The sequence below is a fragment of the Pongo abelii genome, chromosome 8 (assembly GCF_028885655.2).
Source record: "Pongo abelii isolate AG06213 chromosome 8, NHGRI_mPonAbe1-v2.0_pri, whole genome shotgun sequence".
Classification (NCBI taxonomy): domain Eukaryota; kingdom Metazoa; phylum Chordata; class Mammalia; order Primates; family Hominidae; genus Pongo; species Pongo abelii.
Genome location: NC_071993.2, coordinates 89,597,210 through 89,622,087, shown reverse-complemented (window position 1 = coordinate 89,622,087; position 24,878 = coordinate 89,597,210). Strand labels below are relative to the sequence as shown.

General features: G+C 34.4%; 1 protein-coding gene across 16 annotated transcripts in view; it reads right to left on the bottom strand.

Moving 5' to 3' along the window:
* The window catches only part of PCDH15 (protocadherin related 15), a 1,013,670-nt gene extending 989,001 nt beyond the window's left edge, over nt 1–24,669 (bottom strand). For 4 of the 16 annotated variants that reach the window (XM_063727642.1, XM_063727641.1, XM_054522568.2 and 1 more), the window contains exon 1: nt 24,224–24,666. The gene's annotated coding sequence lies outside the window, so the exon portion shown is untranslated. Of the gene's footprint in view, nt 1–24,223 lie in introns of all 16 variants that reach the window. The other 12 variants (XM_054522574.2, XM_054522576.2, XM_054522573.2 and 9 more) reach the window with 6 other exon arrangements.
* Nucleotides 24,670–24,878: the final 209 nt, after the last annotated feature.

Genomic DNA, 24,878 nt, shown 5'->3' with positions numbered 1-24,878 from the left:
ATACTTAGCATGAGACACAGTTCTAACCACACAATTAAAAAAAAAAAAAAAGATTCCAAGCAGCTCATACCTGTATCCTCAGACTTCAGCTTACCCTCTAATTAAACATTAGGGCAATAATTTTCTGCCTGTATTTTATAAAATGTCTTCATGCTGGTGGTAGAGTGAATGTGGAGGAAAAGAACATATTTAAGTGGAGGTCTTTCATGATATAAGATACCATGGAAAGCTTGAGTTTTCAGTTTAGGCTACAGAAAATGCAAATAAATAAATTAAACAGTTGGTTTAAAATATTACTACAAGTAGGATTTTCCCCTGAAGGAAGGCTTGGTTTTGTCATGTTTTATGCTTGGTTTGTTAGGTTTTATTGTTGGCTTCATATGTCTCTTGCTGATGGGAGTATGTGACGTCACCACAGGGCATAGAGAGGAGTAAGAAGCTGTCCCAGTATCATAAGAGAAGGAGACTGGAGGCAATGTGAGAAATACAAATGTGGAGTTAAGAGGAGATTTGTACAAAGAAAGAACTAGGGAGTGTGAAGAAGAGACATAATTTAAAAGAAACATTTTCTTTTATTAAGGAAAAAATATGCTGTTTATAGTATAATATGAATCCTCTTCTCATTATTTTACTCAAACTTCACTAAAGTATCAATTTCTGGTTGATGTGTTGTGCTTTTTAAGTGATACCATGAAGGAGGACTTAGGTGGTTATTCTGGAATATGGGTATTTATGATGAGTAAGATGACTATTTTCATGCAGTCATTTCAGAATCAGCACTGTGAGCTGTCCTGCCTTAAGACAATTGTTGCCCACATCTATACAACACTTTCTATTTCACTCCACCACCATACCAGTCATCGAATGCTGGCTGCTGCGCAGGGTGCGTATGTGTACTTGACCATAGCCATGGTGGTTCTCTTGAGATGCAGACAGTTTTTACACTAAAAATGAGTTTAGGAGAAAGCAAGAACAATCTTGGTGGTATCCATTTGAAAAGGGGAAGCAGAACTTCAAGGAAATATGGGCACAAAAGCCAAGACTGCTTACAAGAGGATTAGCTTATCCGGGTTAGAGGAGGAATTCAAGGATATGAGGTGCTCTCATCACAATAAAGCAGACATTCCCAACGGTCACAGAAGCAGGCAAATGAAAGGTGATGTAAACTTATGTAAGACTTGAGTTGCTTCAGCTTAAGCATCCATCCAATTTCAGTACATGGGTTCTTTTGCTGTTTCAAAGTTCTTTTTTTCTTTTAGTACTGTACATTTCCATATAAACTTTCATTCAGAGTTTTTACTTTTAAATAATTTCTGTAGCTGCCTTTTGTACTTATTTGAAGAATAATTTAAAAGAAAAAAAATGAGAAAATTAAAACAGATTTCTTTTTGCCAGAAGAAAGTATTGGTAATTTATAGCAAAGCTGGAAATGAGGGCCTCTTAAGAGTTTTCCAAAGTATGTCAGCTAGTAGCATGGGGTTTTAGATCTTTTCTTTACTGCAATCAATCCTGCTGGAAATAAGAAGTCAGTTCAGAAGATCAGTAGAGTTGAGCTAGCAAAAGAATAAAAATCCTGAAAGGAGTTACTAATTATGTGCATACTGTGTGCGGAAAGAATCAGAAGATACTGGCCAAGACATTACGAAACAAGGAAGAATTCACGAGAAACTTTGAAATTGCCATATGCAACATGCAAGTTCCCTTTACCCAATTTTGCACCCATCTTCTGATGCTAGAAAAGCAAATGGGAATGTTGTTAACACAAATGTTATGTATTTGCACTGATCAAGATGGATGACTTCAACAAAGGAATCCAGTCTCAGTGTGGCTTAGTGATAAATGTCCTTGCTTTTGTGCTAGCCTAAATTTCTAGTGTTGAGAGACACATTTTGTGTAGATTCTCTATTTATATTACATTAACTAAGTATCTTGAGGATATGATGATTTCAGTAAATGTCATTCACACAATCCATTAATAGTCCCGGGGTGGAGGGGGGTTATCAGCTACTGTTTCTCTGAATAAGTATTATCAAACATTGCTTTTCTGCTATACAGAAGCACTATGGAATGAAACCACAAAGTCTGTAGATAATTAATGTTTTTGCACACTGTAAAAATTTTATAGTCAAGTTTCATTTAATTTACACTTTTGTTTCTGGTTAGTGTTTTAAATATAATTTTGGAATAATATACAGTGGTAAATCATTGTGAAGTAACACTGCATTCTCCTTAAAATTGGGATGTATTCAGCCATATTAATTATTACAGTATTCATTAAATATAATTCTAAAAGAGTTTCTCTTTAAATATTTCTCTACTCTTGACTGGTTGTATTGAATCTCACATTAATTACTGAAATAAATTTAAGAGGCCTTGATAATTGCAGACCAAATATATAGTTACAATTGTCGCTATTTATAAAGAGGTTCAAGAACTCTAATCTATAATTCACATTAAGTTGAGGCATCAAAGAAAAAAATACACAAAAAAGGCATGTTGGCAGTGCTGGTGGTACTACCAAAGGTAGAGTTGGGTTTCACTCCTTTCCTGTTCCAGTCTATCTATTGGTTTTAAATAACTTATGCTGCTCGTGTGTGAAGGGATTTCTCCTTTTACTCACATATTTACAACCTCTAATTCAGGAGAGAGATTAGAGATAGAGACTCTAATACCCTTTTAAGTTGCAGGACTATAAAAACAAAATAGGCCTCACTCCACTTTTCTAAGGCAAGATTCTAGGAAAGGGTAAATATATGCATGAGTCAAAATCCACTACAATGAAATAAGTAACCTAGGTTGCTGACCAGAACTCTGCATTGAGGATAAAGCCAAATTCTTTATAACCTCAACTCTGTCAGAGTTGGTAGTAATCAGGACTAGGATTCAGTAATAAGCACTTTTATTTAATATATATCTTTATCTCTCTCTCCATATATATATATATATATATATACATATATATATATATATATATATGGCATTTCTTCCCCTTTCTGTTGAATGCAGCACCCTGATTCTTTCCTACTATGTGATGCTCTGGCTGGTATGTAAATCAAGAGGCCTGCCTTCCCTAGCCAAAATGTGAACACAGCAGAGAGTTAGCGGAGTGTAAGTGAATCCTACTGTCATTCCCAATAATTTGAACGGTGAGTACAATGACACAAGAATGACAAAAATAAATGGACTTCATTCATTCAATTGGTGGTGCTCTATCAACATTGCCGATTTGTACTTCCTACATAGGCCCCTGAGGCTTTACTGCAGCATTTTTATAAACTAGTCTCATTCTCAAACCTTCTCAACATTTCTGTGGGCTAATATTCTCCAGAAAAGATCCTTTTATGATTAAATTGGCCACTATTGGTTTATGTTCATGCAACTACAGAATCATAATTTATAGCACATAGCAAGCATATAAGAAATATTTGCACTTATTCTTATAAACAGCAGTGGTAAATTCTACATTGTTTAGCCCTTTGGGGTGGTTTGCTTGAATTCTATATAGAATTACAAAGTGTTCCCCAGAGAAGTTCTCAAATAATTCTTGCTGTAATTCATGTAAGATAAGTAAGACACTACTTCGTGTGAGGTGCCACACATAAGTTCTAGGGAGTACTTGATCACTTTTGAGCAAGCCAGCAAGAAAGCCCTTACCACAAAGAGGATATATTTTAAGAGAAAGAGAAATGTGAGTCAATCAGTTTTGATAGCTTGTATGCAATGGGTGGTTATCAGTCTGAGCTCTAGTGTAAATACAAAAATCTTTGGGACATGGTGAGAGATGTCAGCATTAGCTAGCTGTGGGTCAGTCGTTTACTGCAAAAACTGCAAGGCTTGGGAACTAGGAGAACAGTTTGTTCCCAAGAAGAGCTGTGAAACCCAAAATATCTCCCTTGAGGATGGGATTTTTTAATTTACTATTTGTTATATTTTTCACTAAAATCTATGTAATTTTCTTTCACAATCAACATAATCTGACAAAAATGAGCTGTTCCTCATAATATTGAGACATTCTTGGAAACATTTTGAGGAAGGAAAGCTTAGGAAAACACTATCAAGTTTCTAGCCAAAGAGTAGGGCTCCACACATCAGGATTTGAGGTATGAACAAAAATGAGGCATTTTTACACCCATCAGGTGATAAAGCAATTGTAAAAAAAAAAAAAGAAAAGAAAATTCTAGAATATAAATTATCTTTTAACAAATGAGAACAAATTACTTTGGAGATATTTGGTAGCTTCCTTAATCACAGTAGCTTTGAATGATATAGATGCCCGATTGTCAACAGAGATCAAAACTAAATCAGAAACTTAAAATGGTCCAATAAAATGTAAAGCTCCTTAGAAAAACAGCATTGCTATAAAGTCTCAAATACAGTAATGTGGGAGAAAATGACACACACAGCCTATGGTAAGGGCTAAGAGCTGCAATATGGAAAAGTTTACCTTGGATCCTATTTTATCACCTCTACCTAAGCCACTTTTTAAATAAATATCATCAATAGTTCACACCATAAAACATTTTGTCCAAGTGAGAAAAGTCAAATATATTTGTATATGTTTTTTGGCTTTTTAAGAGATTATTTTTTATTATACTTTAAGTTCTGGGGTACATATGCAGAACGTGTAGGTTTGTTACATAGGTATACGCTTGCTATGGTGGTTTGCTGCACCCATCAACCCATCATCTACATTAGGTATTTCTCCTAATGTTATCCCTCCCCTAGCCCACCATCCCCCAACAGGCCCTAAGTCAAATATATTTTATATGACATCTATAGTACTCACAAAATTTAATACATCTATGTAGACATTGTCAAATATAGGAAGACACTTACCATATTTATTTGAATATACTGACCCTTTTTATATATTAATGCCTGTGTATCAAAGTACATTTACATTTACTGTAAGTTTATCTTCTCCTGAAATGTGATTATAAAATTGATACTCTACAACTGATGAAAAGCTAGTAACTGAAATGAAGTCATTCTAATGAAGCAATAACACTAACATAGTTTTCCAATAAATATACTGTGAATGAGCCTATGGAAAAAGATTTTGAATAAAAATTATTATTTTCTAAATATCTGAACTATAAGATATTAGTTCTCTAAATCTATCTTTTTTCTTTTCCCTGGATTTGAATATCATAGCTCACTAAACATCTTTACAATTTGCTTCCTCTAAACACATTCTTTCTTCTGGAAATAAAATGGTGCTTTGAAAGAATGTTACCAATAGGAAGACAAATTTCAAACACAAGGTTCCTGCTTTCAATTACCTAACAGCTGGTACTATGCGTTTACATTTAGAAAGACAAAACCTTACAAAGATATATTATACTTTTTCAAGTAATTTAGATTTGTCACAGTGCAAGAAAAACTCATTGGCAAATAATTCAAATAGGCTTGTAAGTCTCAGAGATAAGGGGCTTTAAAAAAAGCAAAATACATTCTTTAATAAGCAAAGTTATGAGACAGATCTATAAAATAGAATTGAGAAATCTTTCAAAGTATTCCATACAGAACAGATGATCTAGTAACCTACTGTGAAAAGAACTATTGATACTCCAATAGCAGTGGCGATACAGTGAAAAGGTAAATTTTGAGGATGCAATATGACTGCTTGATCTAGTAGTACAATGATGTGAAAAATCATGGACTTTGCAACCAGACATATTTAAGTTCCAGTCCTGACTCCATAATTTACATTGCTGTGGTTCACTTGAAACTCTGTGAGCCTCAGCTTCTATATCTTTAAAATTAGGCTAATAATGCCTATGTAAGTGTTGTGAAATGCTCAGAAATATAAACTAAAATCAATGCTATTGTTTTCCTGTCATCTAGCAAAGAGTATTGCTCCAATTGTATGTGTCAAATAATATAAAACGTAAAAGTACTAACCTACCAAATCTATTCTTTTTCTAATTGATTACAGAAGAATCCATTAACTTTAGTAGCAAGAATGTCTGTTATCTCTCAATTGTTCTCTCCCTTCAGGCTGATTTTTTTGCTAATATCTTTGGTGCTGAGATAATCCAAAAGAGAACTCCATCTCCTTTAGTGGCAGAGCTGGCACAAGCTTATACACGACCTCAGGGACCTAAGAACTAACCCACCAAGCTTGCTACCACTGGAGTACCCATCACATCCAGTGGTAGTACTGCCACACACAGGAGACTGGCCAGCCCAATATCTTTCTCTCCAGCAAGGCCTCACCACAGTCTCTACAAACAATTGTAGTCTATGCTACCAAGACACTCACACATACCACTGATGTTAACTGAAGTCAGAGAAATCACATGGAAACTATACTAATGTGCCCACCAGAACCCAAGCCAAAGCACTCTACCAAACCAGCACTCTAGGACACAACTACAGGAAAAAAAGTCTTTTCCTTTAAAAGCTACTCCATAAAATTGGAAGAAGAAACTATTCCACCAGTTGCACAGATATCAATGGAGGGATACAAAACAGATAAATGCAAGGAAACATGACACTTTCAAAGGAACAAAATAATTTTCCAGTAAAAGAACCCACCCCTAAAAGGAAATCTATGGAATCCTTGAAAAAGAATAATAATAATTAACAAATAAACAGTTAGATACAAGAAAACACAGAAAAAATGTTTAAATAATAAGAAAAATAATTTATGATCTGAATGAGAAATTCAACAAAAAGATAGGTATCATGAGAAAAAATCAGGCAGAAACTCTGGAACTGGAAAATTCAGTGACTGAAATGATAAATACTACTGAGGGCTTTAACCATAAGGTAGACGAAGGAGAAGAAGGAAATTTTTTACTTGAAGACATCTTTTGAAATAACCTCATCAAATAAGGAGAAAGAAACAAAGAAAGAAAGAATGATGAAAACGAAAAAAGAAAACAAATTAAACATAGTAAAGAAAGCCTGTGAGACACATAGAACATCATTAAGCAAATAAATATTTGCATTATGAAGTTTCTGATGAAGACTAAACATAAAAACTCATAGAAAACCTGCTTAATAAAGTAAGAGTTGAAAACTTCCCAAGTCTTCAGAGAGATATGGACTTCCAGAGTCAGAAAGATTCAAGATTTCCTAATAGATTCAACCCAAAGGGTTTTCTTACTGATACTTATAGTAAAACTATCAAAAGTAAAAGACAAAGAGAATTATGGATACTGGAGTCTCCAAAGCGGGGAGGTTGGGAGGGAAATGAGAGAGACAAAAAGCCACATATTGGGTGCAATCTTCACCACTCTGGTGATGGGTGCACTAAAATCTCAGACTTTACCAATTGTATTAATCTGTTTTCATAATGCTATAAAGAACTGCCCAAGACTGGGTAATTTACAAAGAAGAGTTTTAATTGACTCACAGTTCAGCCTGCCTAGGGAGGCCTCAGGAAACTTACAATTATGGCAGAAGGCAAAGGGGAAGAAAGTCACCTTTTTCACATGGTGGCAGGAAGGAGAAGTGTCGAGTGAAGGGGGAAGAACCCCTTATTACACCATCAGGTCCTATAGGAACTCACTCACTATCATGAGAACAGCACGCAGGAAATTGCCCCCATGATTTAATTAGCTCTACCTAGTCTCTTCCTTGACACATGGGGGTTATAGGGATTATGGAGGGTTACAATTCAAAATTAGATTTGGTTGAGGACACAAGGCCTAACAATATTACCACTATACAACTGATCCATGTAATCAAAGACCACTTGTACACCTAAAGCTATTGAAATTTTAAAAAAATTAAAAAAAAAGAAAAGATCTTAAAAGAATAATAATAAAAAAAAAAACAGCAAGAGAAAAGTGTCTAGTCACATGTAGGGGAATTTTTACCAGACTAAGAGCAGATTTCTCAGTAGAAATGTAACAAGCCAGGAATAATGAGATAATAGATTCAAAGTGCTGAAAGAAAAAAATAAAAGTTGGTCAAAAATACTATGTTCAGCAAAGCTATTATTTAGCTATGAAGAAGTAAAGTCTTTCCTATACAGGCAGAAACTAAGAAAATCAATTAATCACCACTAGATTGGCCTGAAAATAAATGTTTAAGGGAGTCTGACATCTGGAAGCAAATAGATGATATCTAACATCATGAAATCATGCAAAAGTAGAATTACTGATGGGGAAAAATGTAATCCAAGGAAAATTGCGGTGCTATGATCAGAAGGGGAAAATAAATACTGGAAAAAAGGCAATATATATTTGTATAACTCTGCATAATCATATAATATGTTACTGCTTTTTGTTTTGTTTATATCTTTATACATGCTGGTTTTGGTCTTGAATAATCTGAAGATGAATTTATGTGAATGAATTAATTTTTATATGATATATTTTATTTTTTCTACCTCTGACTTCACCCAGCTCCCAACCCCCATCGCATACTGAACCCATTAATGGCTTCATTTCCATCATGTCAGTCATCAGTCCTTCTCTAAGCCCCAAGACATCCCTGACCAAGATAGGAAGTGTGCCTGCATTTCAGAATGGAACACAGAGTTCATCTACCTGATATGACCCCAATATCAGGTCAGAAGAAGATACAGAGCAGGCAAAACACAAAAAGGAAAGGCAGCATAAAGTCAGTTCCATTTTATAAAAATGCCTTTCTTTTTTATTCTTCTTGGACAATAACTTCTTGTTCTCAAACTTTTGGTGGTCAAAAAAAAATAACCGTTCATTTTTTTTCTTTCTGATCCAAAGGAGCCTGGAGCCTGCCTCAACATTTTTTTTCCTTATTGTTCTACCTAGCTGCATACCTCAGTATTAATACCAGAATAAAATGTATTTCGTTTATCTTTCACAATCCCCTCCTCCTTTCTTAAACTTCATATTTTAGCTCTCTAATTAACTTCCAAGTAGGGTAATACCTAATAAGCATTATGTATACAATTCCTTAGAGACTATTTAAGAAACAACCCATAGAGCTATCCCTTCCCCACCTTTGATGAGTTTCCTGGATCCCCTTTTGATCTGAATTAATTAATGTTCCTGAGGGAGTGCTGATTTTCTAGCATTCTTCCACCTTTGATGCAGAATCTCAAAATTCCCTTGTACAATAACTTTGGGTAGCAACATGAATGCAAATGGCTGTTCAGATTTCAAGACCTTCTATTCTAATTCTTTGTAAACTTAGGCTGAGACAAGGGGGAAAAAAGCATGTAGCTCCCTGGATAAATCTTAAATTCTGCCATCAGAGCTAAGATTTACCTTCATCTGTCTCTGCAGAGACATTTTTTAAAAGGCATCCTATGCTTGACTCTAAATCCTCACTTATATCTTCATCTCCATCTAGAGGTGGAGCACCTCAGGGATGTTCCAGGGATTGCCATCAGCACCCCCTTCTCCCTGATACGTTGTTAAAGGCTTCCTTTTTAATAAATAATTTATTGAGTTCCTAGAGCTATAGAATGAAGTGTTTATTTTGGATTCTACATTTTTTCATTCAATAAATGTATTGGGTGTCCACACTTATGATATAATATGCACTTATACTTCTCCAGGTATAGTAATGTAAGAAATTGTACTGATTGGCACAATTACTGAAAGTGAAAGTCCCATAATCACCATCAGTTATAATTTTGTGCTTTCAGAATGTATGACACAAAACTGGCAGCTTGATGAGAGCATAGCAGTCATGCTCTCATCTGTATATCAATGCTAGGAAATATTTTAAGAGGATAATATCATCTGAGGAGTCCATAGTTAAAGTCTCGAATGTAGCTTTTGAATGAATAATATATTACATATATAATCAGCAAGAACAGGCACATGATTCTATTACTTCACTCTATTCCACCAGTTAAAGTTTGAGCTTCTAGAAGATCTTTCATATACAAGACTTTTCCAAAATAACAGATAAAAACATAGACACAATAGTCCCAAAAATATTTTCAGAGTATTCAGGCAAGTTATTTTTCAAGTGTCCATGATAATGCTCTGTTTATAGAAATCAAAGACATAAAGCACAGATTATTCACAAGAAACAGCTGTCTTGAGAAACAAATCTGATTTATTCATTTAATAAACATTTGTTGGCACCATGCAGGTCAGTACTGTTGGGAATATAGTCATAAGAAAGATACGTTTTGATTAAAGCAGAATTTTAAATGAAGGGTATGCTTCGTGGAATAGGATTTTATAGATCTTTGAATTTATGTCAATACAATGAAATGACAAACCCTAGTTTCTTATCATTTAGTCTTTAATATATGACTTTAGGTTTTCTTCTTATCAATCTGTTCCTGTTACTAAGATAACAATTTATAGTATTTTATAATAATGAGAATAAAATCAAATAGGGTATGGCAGGTCTTCATATTATTATTACAATTGTTCTTCTATAACTTGTACCCGTTGCAATTTTCTTTGCTAATTTCCTCAAAAGTTAAATATGTAAAGATATTATATTTCTATATAATATCTCTAGATTTGTTTGTTCTAGTTTTTACTTGTCTAACCTAGAAGATTATCCTACAAAGTTCATGGCCTTAAATTATCTAACTTTGAAAATATCTTTAGATAGAATGCCAATTTTGATTCTAAAAAACTCGATCTTGCTGTACATGTGAATCGCATCAAGCAATTAATTGGTTCATTAATTATCTATAAAAATGTGGAAAAAGCCCTAAATGGTTGACAAACACATGCTAAAAGCAGGGTATAAATATAGGCCAACATTTAAAAGGTTTCCAAAATATTCTACATAAAGATAAAAAGGAAAAAAAAAACAATTTTTACAAAACTCATCTTAATGTATGCTTTGTGAGTTACACAAATAAATATATAAAATGTATGATACAATCCTTTATCTAAAAGCATTTATTTTTCAACTTTTGAACTTGACTTTTTAGAAAATGTCTAAAGTTTTACATATCATTATGTGATAGTCAACAATAGTGTCAAAATTCTAAACAATTTGATTCAATGTAAGAGGCTATTGCAATATTTCTCACTTCAGTTACTCTTAAGTATTCTCTTCTGCAAGGCAAGTCACACTACCTCTATATTATCTAAAAGTGACTCTTCTCCAGGCATCAAGAGTGCAGAACATGACAGGATAAGCCAGTATGGACTTTTCACCTTCCCTTCATAGGGCAGAAAACCATTCAGGTAATCAGAGATTTTCAGTTTAATCGTCAGGGCATGAAACTCAGGGCTCAAAGCTGCTGATAGCCAACATATGGATTTTGAGGACAGATTCAATTAGCAAAGCCAATGGAGCGATACAACCCAAATTCATGTTTGAGCCTTAAGTTCAGCAATGCTTGTAGCAAGCCAGTTACATATAACTAGGTTTTCAAGTAGTTAGAACAATAAATTTACTTATCTTCTCTTTTGAATAAACTTATTTAGGCAGAAAGAGAGTATCCAAGAGAGCGTGAATAAACAGCATGAGAAAAGTTGGAATATCTTAGCAAGGCAATGACATCATAAGACTGGCAGCACTGTAGAGAAAATAGAGTAAGAAAGAAGAAGAGAGGCACAGGAAGGGGATAAACAAAAAATAGGAAGGGTGACCATCAGGTGAAAAATAATGAGAACTTTAAGGAACATATGGGAGGAAGGTTTGACTCTAAAGCTATTAAGGGGATAGAATTAACAGGAAAAAATATAGCATTTGAAATATGAGCAGAAACAAACGGATAAAACAAGGCTGATATGTGGGTTTCAAGCTTGTAATACGATATTAGTTGTTATTAGTCGATGAAATAAGATTATAACGAAGAAAAATTAGAGGTTAGGAAGCAGGGATGGAGAAGAGATCATGAACTGAGTTTCACACCTTATGAATCTGAAATAATCAGGGGATATCCAAATGAAAGTTCCAAGAGACAGTTGGTTATGCAGGTCTGAGCTATGGAATAAAATTTGGAGATGTCAGAGATACAATTTTAGCTGCCATCTGTAGATAGAAATTAGTTAAGAATTTAACAGTAGATAAACAGTAGATAAAATAAATAAAAAACAGTGACAACTGGTATGGGGCATCTCAGAACAATAGTAAAGGTGGAAGTAAGATTGCAGTAGAGAGAGTGGAATTGCATTAATAATTCACTCAATGGGTCATTGAGGTTGAAGTTGAATTCAAACTTACGAATCTAATTATTTATAGAATCAAGGTTCTCTAGAAACTTGGTCATTTCCTAGATTAAACTTTCAAAGAAGATATTTATATTCACCATGCGAATAATACTAACTACATGGGATACGGGGTCACATTGAATGTCTCAGGAATTGTGGCTGATTTTTTCTATGGGAAAGCATAAGTACATCTAATATAGTGAATGGCTTCCAAAACATTCATATTGAAAATTCATTTGACAACCAATATATAACATTTATAAGAATGTCTTTGGTATGACCAACACCAAAGCAAATACAAAAACAAAAATCCTTAAAGACATACTATGTGTGAATGTTATAAGTTATCCAAAAATCTTGTTTCTATTTTATCCCTTGTCAAATTTTCACCCTATGACTTGCTGAGAAGCTGCAGGGGAGAGAATTTCCTGATGAGTTGTCTAACAGCTTATTCTTTCCTCCTGCTATGTCCTCAACATCTATGTTCAATATTAAATTGCACTGCAGCGGAGATGAGCGTGTGTGTGTGTGTGTGTGTGTGTGTGTGTGTGTGTGTGTGCGCTTTAAGCAAAAGACAGAGGCTTGAGTGACTTAGTGGCTACAAATATAAATCACTGACAAGCAATTAACATATACTTCTGTTCAAAACCAAATATTTCCTTACCTACAATCATAATCACTATTTTACAGTGAAAATTGGCATATTTATGATATCTTGACATTGAGATATTCAGTAAGCATATTGATGTTTACATTCCATGTTTAAATGCAACTATTTATAAATCAATCATCCCACAATCACCTTTTCTTAATTTTGAAGTGCAAATGTGTGAGTTTAAGATTTTAGATTGACCAAAGTGCTTATTTGTTTTCTTCCACATAGCTCAGTTTAAAATTTGTAAAAAGTATTAAACCACAGGAAAGAAAAGGGATAAAAGCAAATATGTGATTCAGCAAGTTTCTTAATGTTTGAAAGTAGATGGAAGGTCATAATTATTTAAAGCAGAATACAAAAATATCACATTGCAAATGGCAAAATTGGGTGAGTATGGATAACATACACTATCAAATTGACTGGAGAAAATATGACAAATTTAACAAATAAGGGTAGCATGAAAATCAAGACAGATTAGTGGTGTCAGTTAAAACATTAAATAAAAGTATAGGTAAATTAGGGGGATCCTTCCCCAAGTTCTGAGCAATTTTCACATAAGCCTTCTCCTTCCCCATAACTAAGAGTTTATTTTCTGAAGAAATTGTCAGAGAGCCACCAGACTTTTAAGTCAAAGAAAGTAAGGCCAACTCTTTGCTTGAGTACAGGAACGTCTACCTGCTGACAAGCTCTGCTCATACACAGATTTCCAAAGAGAATCTGTGCCCAGCCACTAGTGACACTGACAACTATCTATTAAAAATCCACACACACATTTTTACATATGTATATATTTACATATATATATACCTATATATGTAAAAATATATATATATGTATTTCCCTCATCTTTTAGAACATAACAAAAGTATTTGTCTCAACTTCCCAATAGTTAAACTTGGCCTTGTGACTGAGTTCTAGACAAAGGCAGGTGAGAAGTCACATGTGCCACATCCCATCCTATCTTGATTTATGAAACCTTCTTTGCAGGCTGCTTATTTTTTTCCTCCAGAAAGTTGTCTGGGGTAGCAAATCCTCTGGGCGAGCTTGGAAGCCATATGTTGCAGATCATTCCCCTGGCCCCAAGATCCTGTTGACTTAAAATCCACCCACAGAGAGACGCATGAAAAATAATAAACATTAAACAATTACACGTGAAGATATATGTGTTTCCATGGCCTACATACTAAACTAATAATTTAATGTGAATGGAGAAGCAGGATTAATCAGCCTCTTTGAATAAAACCTGAAACCCTAAAAATGGAAAATAAACCAGAATAAAAAATAAAACGTGGGAATGGGGAGAGGAAATAATAGAGAGGTAGCCAAATAAAACTGCTTTAAAATAAACATCCTCACAAAGATAAGAAAATATAATTTTAAAAAAGCAAATGACTTAAAGGATAAGAATGAGATCTTGAGAGAAAAATATTAAGACCCACAAACAAAAATAACAATAACAACAACCAAAATACTCAAAATACTCCTAGGCCAATTATCTTTCAATCCTAACACAGCACCTGAACTGCTTTTCATGTTTACTAATAACCTCCATTTTTGAAACCAGTAATTATTTATCAGTTCCTGTTTTTCTGGAATCATTAATGGTATTTGAAACAATTGATCCTTATAAGGGCCCAGAGCTCTTCTTTTCTTAAAATAAAAGAAATATGAGGTAGTACTAGGCAATGAAGTAATCCAGATAGGTCAAATCTTCCACTGAATTTAGCAAGTCATTGGTGACAACTGGTATGGGGCATCTCAGAAAAATAGTAAAGGTGGAAGCAAGATTGCAGTAAAGAGAGTGGAATTGCATTAATAATTCACTCAATGAGTCACTGAGTTTGAAGTTGAATTCAAACTTGTGAATCTATTCCTTTATAGAATCACAGTCCCTTAGAAACCTTGACCTCTTCTTTTCTTAAAATTTAAGGTCCACAGACCTTTTCTTTTCTTAAAATTTATATCCAGCCCAACTTCTCTTCTGAGCTCTAAACTTGCAGGGTTATCTAATCTGTATGCATTATACTCATCTCAAACGTGACATGTTTAAAAATGAGATCTTAATTTGCCTTTCTAAACTCATGTTAATCTTCCCATCTCAGTAACAATTTTAAAAATCTTGAAGTCATCCAATCTCTATCTTTACTTCATATCTCACATTTAAGCCATCAATACATTATGGTGATTCTATCTTCAAAATGTATTCAGAATCAAAATCACTTCTGACCACTGCACTGCTAATACCTTAGGCTGAGCTACCATTTCTTTGTGCCTGAATTATTGCTTTGGCTCCTTAATTTCTCATTTCTGCTCTCATCTACCTGTTGACTATTTCCACAGAGCAGGGAGAGTAGCACCTTTACAATGTGCATTAGGAAGACTTCTGATTTCATTAAGAAGCCCCTCCTGTTACAACACAAAAGCCCTGTACACAACACAATTAATGAGCATAGAATGACCCTGAGAAGTAGAAAGAAGAAGGTGAACTGCCTGGAGACCTAAGGGCCAACAACAACATGGCAGTGAGCCCTCTGGGTTTCCTTATTCTGGCCCGTAATCTGGGGCAGGGCTCCAATATGGACTGGAATATAAAAGCGCCAAGAAAAATATCTTTACTCTAACCAAAGGACCAGAAAAAGGGTGGCCTAAAAACAGAAAAAGTTTTGGGAAATACTTGCCTACTCCAGCCAAATATCAAGGGTAAAAATTGCACCATCTCTACCCCACTAGTGGCTTCAGCAATGTCAAGTAGGGAGCTGATTTTTCACAAATGACAACCTTGCTTCTGAGAAAGCAGGTAGCTGCCACTAAATTCATCTACTCAGGGAGCTGTGATGAATGGTTTTGTGTGTCAACTTGACTGGGTGATAAGATACCCGAATACTTGGTTAAACATTATTCTGGGTGTGTCTGTAAAGGTGTTTCTGAATGACATTAACATCTGAATTGGTAAACTGAGTAAAGCAGACTGACAACCCAAGTGTGGGGCTTTATCTAAACCACTGAAGGCCCGAACAGAACAAAAGTTGCTCTCCCTACCTGTCTTCAAGCTGGGACGTGAGTCTTTTACCATCAGACTTGAACTCAAACTGGATCAATACCATCAGTTTTCCTGGATCTCCAGCTTGCTGGCTGCAGATCTAGGGATTTCTCATTCTCTGTGATTACTAGGGACAATTTCTTGTCTATCTGTCTACAGATAGACAGACAAATAGGTAACCTATTTATCACCTATCTAATTTCCTATTCATTCTGTATCTCCAGAGAACCCTGACAAATACAGTAATATAGCCAGGTTGAGCACTAGCAGGGTGGGATCTTATATCTCATTCGCCACCAGAAAGAAGGAGATGTACTGAGTCCCTCATTCCCAACTTCTACTCATATCACGCTGTTAGCAGAGTCCTCCACCTGGACCACCAAGTGAGCTAGGTGAGACTCTATTCCTACCCAGTACCAAGCTGACTTAATTAAGTAGGCAATATGAGGATGATCTTGTCAATTGTAGGCTTCACTCCAATACTCCCTGTCACCACCAGCACCCAATGTCAGTGGGCTCAGTGGAACTGAACCTTCATCCCCACCTGGGCATCAATGAGATTGAAACTGTGTTGCAAGTCTCGACTAGTTAGCACTGCGCTTTATCCCCACCCTTGGTGTCAGGGATATTGAGTAGCTGAGCCTCCACTTCCATTCTGCAGCAAAAAAGCATTGCAAGTCAATTCTCTATTTTCATTATCTCCGGTGGCTCTGGGATACAAAAGGGAAGTTGATTTTATACACACACCCAGAGGCAATGAGGCAGTATAAGTCTGGGTCTTAAAACTGCTGAAAGGAGGACTGCCATTCTGAAAAATCATAGAATTTAGTGGCCAGCATTTTTGAAGACTTAGAAAAATTTATTGACTATCATGATCTGTGGAATGTCTCAAAAAAAAAATTAAAGATACAGGTTCAGCAAAGTAAGCTGAAAAAGGCATGAATTAATGACAGAAAAATAAAAAATTAGAAAAAAAATCACAATCTATTTTTGCATATTGTAGTAAAGTAGCCATAATTTATTTTTATATATATATAACTGTGCTTAGAACTTGGGGTAGGATAAAAAATGTGCTGATGGTATAAAATAACCAAATGTTAAATAGTATAATAGGAAGAAAACAATATCTTGAATCAGTAAATCAAAAGATAACATAATCACGTTATTTAAAAATATATGAATAAATAAGAAACATCACAAAAAAGGGTTTAACAAAGTTGTATAGGAAAACTTGACTAAAGGGGCAGGAATGTGTTCTTTTTTTTTTCATTATACTCACAATTTAATGTTCTTTTTTGAAAACAATGCACAGCTATTTCTTGGATTAAAATAATCATGAATTCTCAGAAACTGCTTTTATATATATATATATTTCCTTTAAGATATATATATATCTTTCCTTTAAGATATATATAAGATATATTATCTTTAAGATATATAAGATATATATCTTTCCTTTAAGATATATATAAGATGTATATCTTTCCTTTAAGATATATATAAGATATACGTAAGAGATATCTTTCCTTTGAGATATATATAAGATATATATCTTTCCTTTGAGATATATATAAGATATATATCTTTCCTTTGAGATATATATAAGATATATATCTTTCCTTTGAGATATATATAAGATATATATCTTTCCTTTGAGATATATATAAGATATATATCTTTCCTTTGAGATATATATAAGATATATATCTTTCCTTTGAGATATATATAAGATATATATATATATATGTCTTAAAGGAAATACAATCTACCTCAAAATGGCAACTATTTACTAAACATGCATTTTATTTCATAAACACACAGCCATGCTCTTTGCTTTGGCATTTTCTCAATTACACAATATCTTCCATTCAAGTCACCATCTCCTAAAAAGTTATTTGAGAAAATCTTATTTCTCACAATGAAACCTTATTATCTGAAGCTCGGTTGAATGTTATTCTATCCTTAACCCTAATTTACAACTACAAAATAATAATTCATATAATGTATGCTATTGAAAGCTCAGTATATCCTGAGTGGAAATTTTTCAATAAACCTTGTAAAGATGCCGGAAATGTTTGCTGTCATTTTTTGAAAAATATTAGCACACCAATGCAACTATAGCTAATGTTCCAAATGGAGTATTTTATTTCCTGCTTACAGTATCAGATGGAATGTAAGGTTAACAGACTTTCAACACCTCTTAAATGAAGGGCTTCATGCACACACATTCAGAAGTAAAATTAATCAGAGGGGCGAAATCTGTACCTACCTGGTAGAGGTTAAATGTATAGCATATTTAAAATCACCATTCATAGCTCCTGGCACACAGTAGACACTAGATATTTTTTTCTTCTATCATTTATAAGATAAATTCAGCAACACATCAAAGAAAGTAGGAAAATAAACATTCAAACCAAACTTTTACATTCATTCCTAGATTGCTTTTTTTAAAACATAGTCAAACATTAGTAATAACAAATTTAGTAAAAAGAGTTCTGAATTGTAAAATTCAAAAATTGTTTAAGTTCAAATGTTTAACATAACATAAAATTCAAAATCAAAATTTGAGTACTTTACTTTCTGGCAAATTGCTTTATTTTCTCATAGTCTGCCTTATAGCTAGGGATAGCCTTTGTGCTTTCATATTATACATTTTCACTTACAAACCATACACATTCTTTATGATATTTCTCCCATCTTTTCTTGAAATTCAGAAAAAGAGGTATATGTGTGTCTCATTTAAAATTCTTCACACTTCTTAGTTTTATACTTTTTTTCTAACTTAATGGTCCACTTTTCCTTGTCCCTAGTCAATCTTCACTCATCTTACTATAAACATTCACTTACTTTTAAAAAATTCCTCCCGCCTCTCTCTTCCAAAACCAGTCCTTATATTAAGTAATTAAATAAAAATGACCAAGTCACCACCAGGACAAAATAAATGTCCATTCTCAAAACTATTACTTCAGTTGGCCTTAAGAAAGTAGGATGGACAGTAGGGAGACATCTTTTCTAGTAATTCTGCAAATCAATACCACCATTCTCTGCAAAGCAGACAGGAGGAAATAGATTGTTTCATTGCAATGTTTCGTTTCATATTAAAAAAAAAAACATCATTTCAGCTTTTCCATACTCTATGGAAACTAACATTCAGAGCAAATATGTATTCTTTCATTAAATATTTATTGAGTACTTACTAAATTCTGGACACTGAGCTAGTTAGTGGAATTACTAAAATACAGTGTGCAAGGCCACAAATGAAATATGCTTTTTCATTTAATTAAGAGAGCAAGACTATGAGATAGAAAATAATATCTGAGTTTTCCAGGTGATGCAACTATAGCTTATCAATATTAAATTACTTACTATATTCTGTGCAGAATAAGGGTTGAAACAAGGATTTAAATTGACCTCTGATGCCTTTACCTCTGATGACAATGCTTTTGCTTTCAAGAATTATACCTAAATAATTATGTTGATGTCAAGGATGATGATGATGATGATAAGTATCAATCTACATTTACTGAAATATACCTTGGTTTCAGGTCCTGTGCTTACATGCTTTATGTATGTGAATTACATCCTTTTATCACCCTTTACAGACAGAAACCAAGGCTCAGAGAAGTTAAACAACTTGATCCTTGCTGGTAAGGGAGTGGAATAGAATTAAAGCTCAATTCCATCTGGTTCTGTATTCTTTTCTTTACCATCAATTCTCTATAGCAACAGTTATTGAAACTAGAAGACCCATCTCACAGCCTCTCTTTTACATACACACATTTAATTTCATTCTCCATGCTTGGATCACAGGCTCTCTCCTCTATCTATCTATCTATCTATCTATGTACCTATCAACATCTAGGTATTTATATCTATATATCAACCTTCCTATTATCTGTATGTATGCCTGTCTCAGTCTCCCTTTCTGTCTCTGTCTCTCAGACTTTCTATCTCTATATCCCTTTCCCTATCTCTTTACATTTTTTTGTTTTGTTTATTATTTGTCTTTCTGGCAATCTGTCTATTTCTGTCTTTCTTGACCCTGTGTTTTCCCGGCCTGTCTGTCACTCTGCTTCTACCTTTCTCTCTGAACCTATCTCCACTTCTCTCTCTTTCTGTTCTTTTCTAAGTGTATATCTCAGTTTCTCTTTCTGTTCCCTTTCTCTTTTTCTTATCTTTGACAGTCTCTAACTTTCATTATGTTTTTCCTTGTGAGTCTCTCTCATTTTCTTTGTGTGACTATCCCTGTATCTCTTTGAGTTTGTATCTCTGTGAATATCTTTCTGTGACTTATCTGTGTCTGTCACTGTCTCTCAGACAGAGATGTAAGGTTCTAAAGTAATAAAAACCTCTCATCCAGCTTTAATGACCCTTCTCTGGATTCCTGTGGTGTGCTGCAAAGTTGAAGAAATAAGTCCCTTAAATGATAAAGCAAAAAGAAAAGTCACTGTCCTTGGATAAACAATTTGCATTTCCATAAGGATTCAGTGATGCAGAATCAGAAAAGGCTCATTCTGACACCTCCATGAAAACAACAGGGAGAGCATTCATTAGCTGGGCTTCCTTTTGAATGATGCACTTCATCGCACACACCGCTGTCCTCCCCCAGTCAGGAAACAGTGCTTAATTCTATCGGAAACTTGCCCTTTCACTAGGCATGAGAATGAATGACTTTTCAAAGTAATAGGAACTACACATCTGCCATGGCCTGAGAATGCTTACGCTCTAAAAGCCATACAGAAAGTTACACCTCCTATCAATTTCTTATCCATCAAGGAGCACAATAAACAAGCTTTGAACTTTTCCATTTACCAACCTGAAGGAAAGAAGTGCTTCATTTTCTTTAGTTTCTTGAAATAATGACTGCTTTTGCCTCTTACATTTATAGCTTCATAGCCATGATCTGATATTTAAGGGTGAGTGCAACCTTTAAACAAGGTTTATGATATAAAAGGAAATTTGTCCATTACAGTGCTCAGAAACTTTTACTCTTTAGGTGAAAATTATTTTGTTGCTGTTATTGTTGAAACACACATACACACACACACACACATACACACACACACGCGATCATCTTAGGAAGTAATTGGACAAGATTAAAACAATTAATTGTATTTAAAATTATTTAGCAATTTACAGGTTTCTTATTCATTTTCCTGGCTTCATTTATAAGTTGTGTATTTTAAATGTGGACACTGAGGAACAAATGTTTAGGGGGTGTGCTGAGGTTCTCAAGGAAAATAATTGTTGTCCTTGGGCCAGAATATGATGTTTCTATTCTCCTTATATTAATAAATAGCACACATGTGTATGTGTGGGTGGGGGGGGAGCGGGGTGTGTGTGTCCATCTTACTCAATGTGACTGACTTTTAGGCTGAGATTAAGTCATATTCATCTACATATTCTTCCAAGTCTCTCACTTCAGTTTATACACCACAGTTGAAAATTGTACTTTAAGGTCAAGCTAGTCACTCTCACATCCAAAATTACCTCCCAACCTGCCCCTGCCATCCATACATGCAACGAATTAACATGTGCATTTGGAATTTCTGGGTGTATTCTCGGTTCTTGTCACCATTTCAACCTAAGTGCTTCCAGTATTCAATTTAAATAAATGTTACAGTTTCTGGGTGATTTACACCTCTGGAATTTGTATAGCAACTCTATCAAGAGAAAATAATCTGGCCATAAATTACTCACATTAGCTTTTTTTTTTTTCTCTCACTCAAAATTGACTATGAGGAGCACTAATGAGTCGCCCCACTTCCTTCCAATACCCTTGGATGCAACTCAGTCATATTTGAGTCCGAAACTAATAAATGAAGCCCCACAGGTCATTGTTAGTTTTGAATCCACATTCTGTCATACTATAGGGTTAACAACAACAACAAAATCCCATTAAAAAAGAAAATGTATCAAACCTCAAACAAAGTTTTAGTTGAGAGTAACAAAAATAGTTTTCGGATGCCATCCCTGACAAGTAAAACAATCTTTTCAATATTATAATTGTATAGTCTTATTTTGCATGTGAAAACCACAGATACATAGAATGACAAAATGGTTCTAGTTCATTCTTAAGTGGTCCCGATACTAAGAACACTTTTAAAAAATGGAAAAATACAAACAAAATGACTATGACCAAAACCCATGCTTAAAATAGAGTCTGAAGTAAAATTAAACTTTTAGATAATAAATATGATCATTTTATGAAGCAGTGTGGTCTCTTTGTTTAGATTATTATTTCTGCTAACTTTTCCATGGGTTCAGATCCTGAGTGAAACTTAAAACCATGTATTTCTCCCAGCGTTAGGGCTACAATAAAATGTATATGGGGGGCTTCTGTGTTAGGAAAAAGTTAATATAACAGCTGGTTTATGAAAAGCGATTGTTTTACACCATTTAAGTAGGAAAAAAAATTCCTACAGTCTGAAATTGTATCTGCACATTTACAGAAAGGGGGAGTACATTCATCTACCCAATAAAGTAGTCACATTTAGGGAATTACTTTATAATTTTTGGTTTTACATTTTACTATATTGAGAAGGTTCATAATTTGTCTAAGGAGTAAAAGTCCTCATGATAAAGTGGTAACACAAAGGAATCATTGATTCCTCAACATGTATTTGCTTGACATACGTTTTGTGATCAAATAATAATAGTGATTTCCTTTGATAAAAAATAATAATTACCTTTTGCCTTTAATTTCAAACATAAGCTATGAACCAAATATTGGAGAATTTTTGCAAGTGGCATAAAAAACAATTTATGTCTGCCTATCTGCTGTTAAAGTTGTATAATAAAAAGATACAAAACATACTATGCAAAATTTAAATGTGAACAAATTAAGAGCAAAGTTGTAATGGACATTTATTTTTCACTGGGTTTTTTAAAGCATAATTATTAGTGTTTTTTAAAACTAATTTATAGTTCAGATACTTATCAAATATTATCAGTGGGTATACTATATTTTTAAAAATTTCCTAGAAAATGAAATGTTTTATTTAAATCTTTTTGTGAATAATATTCAAAACTTCATGCCATAATTTTCCAGAGAAGTTGCTGACACTTAGGTAGCACAAACTCTGACCTGTTCAGATCCCTTAATGATTATGTTTAAGGGTAATTTGGGGGGCAAAGTTGTAGGGATTCACATTTCCTGCTCAGCACATAATTGCAACAGCTGAGGGGTTAGGAGGTTGCCACTCAGTGGAACTGGGCACCCATTAAATGGCACTTTTATTTCATAGGAGAATGAGTCCACAGTCAAGGGGATCAAGTTGCTGAAACTTGAAGACACACATGTACAGATACATTCACTCACTCACACTTAGCCACAACTTAAGCAAACTAAAGAAACTAATAGTAAAACCAATTTTCTGTGAAAAAAAAAAAACAGTTCACATGAGCATATACAAAAAAGCTTCATACCTGCTGTGCAAGCCACAGCAAGCATTTTGCGCTCAAAATATGCCTCTTTTACAGATTATTTGTTTCTCTAATGTTAAGCAACATAATAACTTAAGTATTTGGTTACTAGATTTGACAATTAGCTCTTTTGTGAAAGCAAATCAGTATGACTTGGAGTTAACCTTACAGGAGGCCATCATACTATACTCTAGTTAACAATGGCTTTCTGCATACGGGCTACAAGTCCATCAAATCGATGGCCATCTGTGCGTACTAGAGACAGAGTACCAACAGACTCAACCTGAAACTTGTTCTTCAGGGCCCACTCACTCTATAGCTACCAAAGTATATTTTTTAAAGTAAAGGCCACATCACAAAGTGGGAAAGCTGTTAATACCATCTAGCATTAATTCTGTATTAGAAGGACACAGTCGACCTAGATTCAAATTCTAAATGGTTAATGCTCCCAGATACTTACAAAGGAAGTAAATATTCTAATAAACTAAAACATCTGTAGTAAAAATATCAGTATACTCACAAAAGATAAAAAATACTGTTCATTGTGATGCAGAATTAGCTACTTTAACTCAACTACCAACTATAACTCCAGCAACAACCACTCATAAAACAAATCATCAATATTTGCACACACAAAAACAAAACATGTCAATTCTGATGCCATTTTTCTGTATTTTGTCAGGTTGAAGGAAGTAGAAAAAGTGGTTGAGGACTAAAAATTCTTTTAAATAACAAACCAGAGTTATAATTCAAAAGCTTGTGTCTTTGTAAAGATTACATTGTCATCTAAACAAAATTACAATACCAGACAGTAATCACGAAGAATAAAAGGACAGGCAGTTGTGTTCACTCTTCCAGAAAATAATCACTTGCAATCATTACTACTGTATTCTTTCAACAAGCATGACAGAAAGTAACATCATGACAGAGATCACTGTACTGAAAGAACATCTTAACTTTCTCTGTGGTTCACTGCTGCCTTAAATTTGAAAAAAATAAGAGAAGGGTGGGGGAAGAACTTACTTGCGGTTTAAAGTTTCATCTTTAGTCCATGTAAGATTATGCAGCAAGTTTTCTTGCCAAGGCTGCCTCTTGCACATCCCTTTAAAAAGAACCAATGCTCATAATCTAGTTCCAAGACGATTCATTCACATGTTCCACCTCTTGTTTCTGTGAGGCGTTGATATCCACTCTCGTATCATCAAGAAAATGTTACTACGAAAATTTTTAGAAAAGCAAAACAGTTCAACATGTTAACTCAGAAAGCATACCATCATTCTCCACGTTCTGAGATGTATGCCACCGGCCTTAGTTACCACAAGCAACTAACTCTAAGCTGCTAGCAGGAATCTCTCTGCCCTCTATCTGTCGCTATTAGCTCAGCACGTTGATTTCACTGGCACTGAAGCAACAGCAATTAGCTATCTTGCTTCTCGCAGCACATACAGGAGACAGCTGAGTGCGCTAAACCACACACTGACTGGTGAGCTCTTTGCACCAATTAGTAGCAGGTGCTACAGCTCAAAAGACAAATTGATGTCCACTGATCATCGGTACTGGCTGCTTTATTGTACTGTGTTCGTCAGCCTGTCTGATGATTCTCTGTTCTGTTTTGTGTGTTTGTTTTTACTGTTTTACTTCATCAGTGCTAAGAAGTTTAGCAGCTTACATTCAATAA